The sequence below is a fragment of the Pteropus vampyrus genome, unplaced genomic scaffold (genome assembly GCF_000151845.1).
Source record: "Pteropus vampyrus isolate Shadow unplaced genomic scaffold, Pvam_2.0 Scaffold64, whole genome shotgun sequence".
NCBI lineage: Eukaryota > Metazoa > Chordata > Mammalia > Chiroptera > Pteropodidae > Pteropus > Pteropus vampyrus.
In genome coordinates, this window is record NW_011888845.1 from 4,778,419 (window position 1) to 4,785,466 (window position 7,048).

Sequence of the window (7,048 nt, forward strand, 5' to 3'; positions counted from 1 at the left end):
ATTAAGATGAAGAGCAAACCACTGTTTGAAAAAAAAAAAAGTTGTTTTATTCTAAGGATATTGCATGCTCTAAGTGAAAAAGTCACTGGTACAGAATTACATTAAAAAAATAAAATTTTCCATGTCCCATCCAACCCACTCTTTAATATATCCATATTTAATAATAATAGACATAATCAAAGTATCTAAATATTTTGCAGGTAGTAACTAATTTAATTCTTCCTTGAGAAATATTTTGCCTCCATTCTTAGGGACCTGGGATTCAGAAATAACCTGCTCAAGTTTACACAACTACAGTAAAGGCACTTGAATCTAGAACACCTGACCCTCTGTGTACATGTTTTTCACTCCATACTCCTTGCTGTCTCTTATATGCTTCTAAAGATTTTCTGTGTATACAAAAGTACCTATGTACAAACACATAACACAATTGAAATCAAGTTTCTATATTATATGTTTATATGTTATATAGTTTATATGTTACATAGTTTATGTTACATAATGACATTTTTAAATGAGTATCTAACTCATTATATAAAAAATACATCTTTTATTTTCATTGTTTCAGATTCTATAACCAGTGCCCTCTTAATGTAATTTGTGTTCTTTTGACTTTTTTGAGTTCTAAACAATGAAACAGAGAACTTTGAAGACATATGTTTGTGCTCTTGCATGTATATATTTCTAGAAGTAGAATAAAAGCATTTGACACTTACTTGTGGAGAATGATACAGGTTCAATTCCCTAGGAATCAAACTCTGATGAAAATTGGCATGCTGGAAGTTTACTGTGGAGTGCTTTTGAAATGTGTATAGTGTTTTTGTACATCATTTATACCACAATAAAGCTATAAAAAAGAAAAGAAAACATCTGTGGGAGAATTAAGAATGCAGAATTAGACAGAAGCAGAGGACAGATCGCAGTAGAAAGACAATGGAGGCTCCCCAGTCACACAGGCAGCCATGCAGCAGGAATAACACACTGAGAAGCTGGGTCTTAGCCTATGTCCCTCCATCTACCAATCATTGGGTGTCATCTGTCCCAAGAAAAAGGGATTGACTTTAAGTGAAGTGTTTTTTTCCAGCTGAGGGCAATTCTCACAGCCGTCAGCCACCAATATTCCCAGGAGTTGGAGAAATGAGGGCTTCGGTCCTAGGTTGAATGCATCCACTAGCACCTGTAGTTAAGAATATAGTATTGTGCATTTTAAAATGTTAAGAGATTAGATCTTATGTTAAGAATTCTAATCGCAACACACACACACACACACACACACCACAAGAACACAAGGAAATTTTGGGAGGACGTGGATATGTTTACTACCTAATATGTTTACATAATGATGATGATATCACAGGTGTATGCATGTGTCCAAATTTATCAAGATGTACTCAATAAAGTGTGCAATTTTTTGCACAAAACAATTATATCTCTCAATATTAAACCTCTCTATAAAGATAAACAAACAAATAATTAATAAATGAAATCATACTTTTGTAACCGTACATTCATTTGCTCTTTATAAGTTCTGTAAGATGCTACTTTAGAATTCTGGTGAGCTTCTTTTCTTGCAATAAATTATAAGAAAAGATTAGAATGGTGAATTATAACACCTATCCTTTCAGCTGGTCCACATGCAACGACTAATAAACTTCAATTTCCTCTTCCTCTACCCACTTTATATTCTCTTTATCATTAGAATCTCCCTGGTCTTGTTCTAACCCTAAGGGGTCTGTGTTAAAATGTATATACTAGGGCTTGCCATAAACTTTGTAGGACATCTTTACCATCACTGCAAATACCTCTAATTCTGCAGAGCCAGCTGAGTCTCATGGAGCAAAAGACAAGCTTCCTTGGACTTTGGCATGAACTTCTTACCAAAATCTTCTGCTCTGGGAGTCATTCAGAACTGCCAGCAACCTACATACCTGGGTGAATGAGTCAGAGCAATATTTCTGCCATTAAAACCAAAGAGGCCTATGGAGTGTTGTGTTTCCCTTTTAGTGGTGTGTGGTGTAAGATATACTAATTTGTCTTTAATTTAAGTGTGTCCCAATATGGTCTAGAACATCGGATCTCTAACAACACCTATCTGACAGGATCCTGAATGTTCATAGGGTTTATCTCCCACCACTGGGGCACATGTATCTTCCTAAGGCCTTCTTCAATATTTGCTATTTATTACAACATCTAGTTTGATTAATATAAAAATAATAATAAATAATGTCACCAATATAGTGGATCAACGTGACAGTCTGCAGAAAGGCAAGAAAACTTACCTTCAGATCATTTTATGATAGATGGAGGGAGAAATAACATAGTCTTGAAACAAGACTTTACATGTGAACTGTTTTCTGATCCAAATGAACATAAACTGTCATTGACCCTTCTGCTTGATAGAAAAGTTTTCCGCATTCTTGGCCATATACCGTGTATGTGAGGCAGTGTCAATCTGCTCCATCAAATGACCACATCTGTCACAACAGCAGCATTTGAGTTACTACTTGTTTAAGTCTGAGTAGTCAGTTGTCATCTTCAAAATAACATATGTTTCTTTTGGTAGAAACCAATCTGGTGAAAGGAGTATAGAAATGAATAAAGATCTTCTTGTTGTCCTCCAGGATGGCACCATTTCTGCTTTTTCCCTAGGGTGCTATATTATTTGTAATTTATGGTAATTTATACCTGGAGGGTAGAGGTTTAATGAAGAGACAGGTTCAGTGGCTTCCAAATAGCATTCTTTATAGTTCTAATTCCCAGGCAAAGAAACGATGTGAGGGTTCTACTATCCAAAAAGTAAGTCCATTTAAGTACAGTTAACCCTTGAACAATGCAGACAATAGGGGCACCAAAACCCCCATACCCTCTACAGCACAGTTGAATATCTGTGTATAACTTCTGACTCCCTCAAAACAGAGTCGGCCCCTCATCTCCATGGATTCAACCAACTTTGGCTCAAAACACAATAGTTTTCATTCGCTGCTGGAATCTGCGGTTGGGAAATTGCTGTCGGGAATGTGAAAACACTGTTTTCTTTCCATGTATGGTTGAATCTGCAGATGTGAAACCACTGACAGGAGGGGCCAACTATATTTATTGAAAAAAACTCCGAGTAAAAGCGGACTGACTCAGTCTAAGCCCGCGTTGCTCAAGCGTGGGCCATATACCTTCAGTGACTGAGGATATGACAATTGGAATAACTGGACCCACTGTGAACTACACCTGGGTCAGGTACATTTATTACCTTGTCTCCATATGCACACATTCCAAAACCAGGGCACTGAAGCTTCAGAAAGCTAGATGTTGATGTCAAATTGAACTCAAATCCAACAGCCTTAAAAGCTTTGGCATTCTTCCTCCTAAATGTAGTTACAAAGGTAAGTGGCTGTAGGACCTATTGGTAGAATCTTTACTACCAATCTTTCTGTGGTGTTGTAGGGAATTTTCTCCTGGGCACCTGGCCTCCCCTTGAACCAGTGAGATTGGGATTTGAAAACTGGTCAAGGAATCATTATTTTTTAGCTGGAGGTATTCCCTCAGCCTCTTAATTATTTATTCTTAATTTATTATGATTGTGTAGATTAAGAAATATCTTTGTTGTCTACTAATCTATCCTGCTCTAGAGACAATGTGTTTTATTAAGTGTCCTATATTCTCAGAAGATCAGGGTCCCTATTACTGCTTCTCTAACCTTCGTGATCATTATTATTATGCCATACTTACTCTAAAGGTTATTTTTTGTTTTGTTTTGTTTTAATTCCCAAATCCTATCATCTCCATTACTTATGGGGAGCCAATTCTGGTAACAGCATCTCCTAGAGTAAGTCATAGCCTATAGGGAACAGTTAATACTAAGTTTCTAAATGGAGTTGGTGGCCCCCTGAAAAGTATTTATCATCACTTTGATAAAAAGAAAAGTCTCCAGGACTTCCTACAGAATAAGACCAGTTTTGTGGCCTTACATAAAGCCCATAGTTTATTTTAGTATGGTCATTTCTCTCAGCTTTATTCATTTATTTTTTAGCTTCTACAATAATTCTGCTATTTCTTCTTCAGTTCATATGGACCACCAATTTTCTAATTTTCCAAGGACTGGCTAACTAACTGTCAGGAAGGGTCTGCTCAGGAAATAGGATGATAAAGCTCCTTATAGCTCCTGTGATACAAGTGACCATGGGTTGACATGTTTTATAAGAGAATGCTCTGCCTCATCTTCTTTCTTCTTTCTTTTCACTTCCTCATCTCTGTTTCCCCCTATTTCTTTTTATAATCTCATCCTGCCTTTAAAAATAAATAAAAGTCAATGCGAGTGTTACATATTTTTTCTTAATTTTATTAAATTTATTAGGGTGACATTGGATTTTAATGGAGAGCACTTTAAATTTTAATAAAATAATGGGTCCATAATAATTTCTATATCTCTAAATACTAGTTAGCTTTCTTCTTAAGTAGGTTCATTTTCACATGTTTTTGACATTGGCTAACCAAAGTTGTGCTACAGTTCATAATTCATTGTATTATATGCATACAGCCTAGAACTAAGAGTTTATGATTAGTAATGAGTATGAATTACTGATACATATTATTCCATATTCTTACTGTCTAGCATTTAGTTGCTTCTGGTGTTCTAGTCTCAGATTTAAGTGATGGACTTTGAATTTTCTCTCAAATGTACCATGAGTTCCATTAGATTTACTTTGGGTTTTAGATCTTAGTAAATCGGAGTTTTGATCCAATGCTTTTCTCCCTCTGCTTGACTGGTATTTCAGCTTCTTGCTATGAGATGAGGAATCCTCTGAATCTTGAAAAAACTGACATTGTTTTCAGATATGCTGGCCTGACTGGAGAGCAGCTTGAACTCAACAACTGTGAAAAGTCTATTGATTGGTTGTCTTTTTATATAGTTTAGGAGATTAAATCCTGTAAAACAGTAGAAACAAAAATGTAATTTAAATAGAAGAATACCGAGGACATATCCAAATAGTACATTTACATCAAAATGTACATCGTTAAAATTTTTCAGTATAGATAAATGATTTATAGATTCTACATGTATGTAATAGAATGTACCCTAAAGTATGCAGAAAGTATATATCTTTGAAATATATATAGATATATATAAAATAGAAATTGATAGACTGAATAGAAAGATCCTTTTTCTACCAATATTAAAATAGAAATTCTTGAATTTGATTAGAATATGTACTCAGTAATCTTTTCACTCTTAAAAACATGTTAAAGAAAGATTTATTTTCTATCAATCACGTGTTTGTAGGTAACCTCATTAGTAGGATTCTTTCCTACTAATTCTTTCCTCTTCACTCTTTCCTACTCAAATATTCTGAGATCCTATAGCTATTGAGGAAGATATCATACCATACAGAGTGCCTGTTCTATATTTTTAATAAATTAATTTTATATTTTAGTTTAAAAAGATCAGTGTTAAACTTATTTGATTCTAAATTATTCCTGGTAATACTTATTAAAATACTCTTTCAATTTTTTAATCACAAGCCTTGATTTTTCCACAGAGTTCCATATTTTGAATTTCTTACTAGGACAGCGTGAAGTAAATTTAAGATTCTATATATTAACCATTAGTACCTTCTTTTCTTTTCCCATTCCCATCAGTATCTTCCTTATCTCATCTGATGGCATCATTATCTTTCCAATACTGAAGCTAAAGTCCACCGAGTCCTTCCCGTTACCCATTCTGCCTCATTGGCTTATATTAATCATCGTCCAAATTTTCTCAAGCCTACATCAGAACGGTACTTCAAATATGGAATACCTACTGAATACCTTTGTTTAGGTTCTCATAATCTCTTACCAGCAATAAAACAATACTGACCTAAATGATCTTGCTACCAAACTCTCCTTATTTTAATCTATCTTCTACTCTATGACAATCTGATTGTGTTACTACTGTACTTAAAAGCAGCAACAAACCTTAAATATCTTCATGGTCATAATGCAAAATAACTTTATTTCACTGCTGTTGCTATTGCTGTAACTTTTTAGGTCATCTTCACCTTTTTGTTCTATCTCTATCAGTTCTATTGTGTGTTTTTACAACTTTACATCTTCATGGTATTCTTCAGAATGCTCTTTAATCTTGCTTTCTACTTCTAATGTTTACTAATAAAATTAATAGTTTCTTTGAAATAAATGTCCACAGTCTAAATGAGCTAAAAGTTCCCCACATTTTTCTCCAAGAGGATTGCAGTGGTTAAGAGTATAGTAGTGACCATTTTATAATTCATTGTTAATATATAGTTTTGTTGATGGTACACCTGATGATATAATTAAATAAAGAATAAGTAAATAGACTGACAAGTAAATGACTGACATGGTGAAATAACTCACATTTTTAATTCTTCCTTTTTCTATGCCCTCATTTTTTTAAGACATTAAATCAATGACAATACTATTTTATAATTTACTGTCTTATAATTTCTGTTTCACCTACTACTTTTGGTTGAGATTTTATTTTGCATACAAGTAAAGGCTGCAACAAACACCCAGTGAACTGTTATAAGAAAAGATCTTTCAAATTATGTATACAGTTAGACATATTTATCAGTTTATAGTCAGAAAAGCTGGTATACAAAACTTTCAAATGTAGATATTGCTAAATAATATTTAGTCATCACATATCAATATTTATGTTAAATTAAGCATATAAAGTTGTTAATATTCGTCTATAGCCATGCCACCCTGAAAAAGCCTGATTCTGTCTGATCTCGGAAGCTAAGCAGGGTTGAGCCTGGTTAGTACTTGGATGGGAGATGACCTAGGAAGACTGGTGCTGTAGGTATAAAAAATAAATAAAAAAAATAAAAAAATAAGAGTTTGTAAGCTGATAAGGTCTTTGCAATCTGTGAGGTCAACAAAGGTTTGCCTCACCTAAAAATTTAAAAAATAATAATAATAAATAAAATGGTTAATATTCAGAAATTGGAATCCACTAAGATTTTTGAAGCTGATGAATTTCTCTGATTAATTCTCTTTTTCTCCCTCCTATTTTATAACAGTGACATCTATTTTA

The 7,048-nt window shown here is 33.9% G+C and overlaps 1 pseudogene; it reads left to right on the forward strand.

The window, feature by feature from the left end:
• Positions 1-6,699: 6,699 nt before the first annotated feature.
• LOC111740521 lies at positions 6,700-6,817 on the forward strand (annotated as a pseudogene).
• The last annotated feature ends 231 nt before the right edge of the window (positions 6,818-7,048 follow it).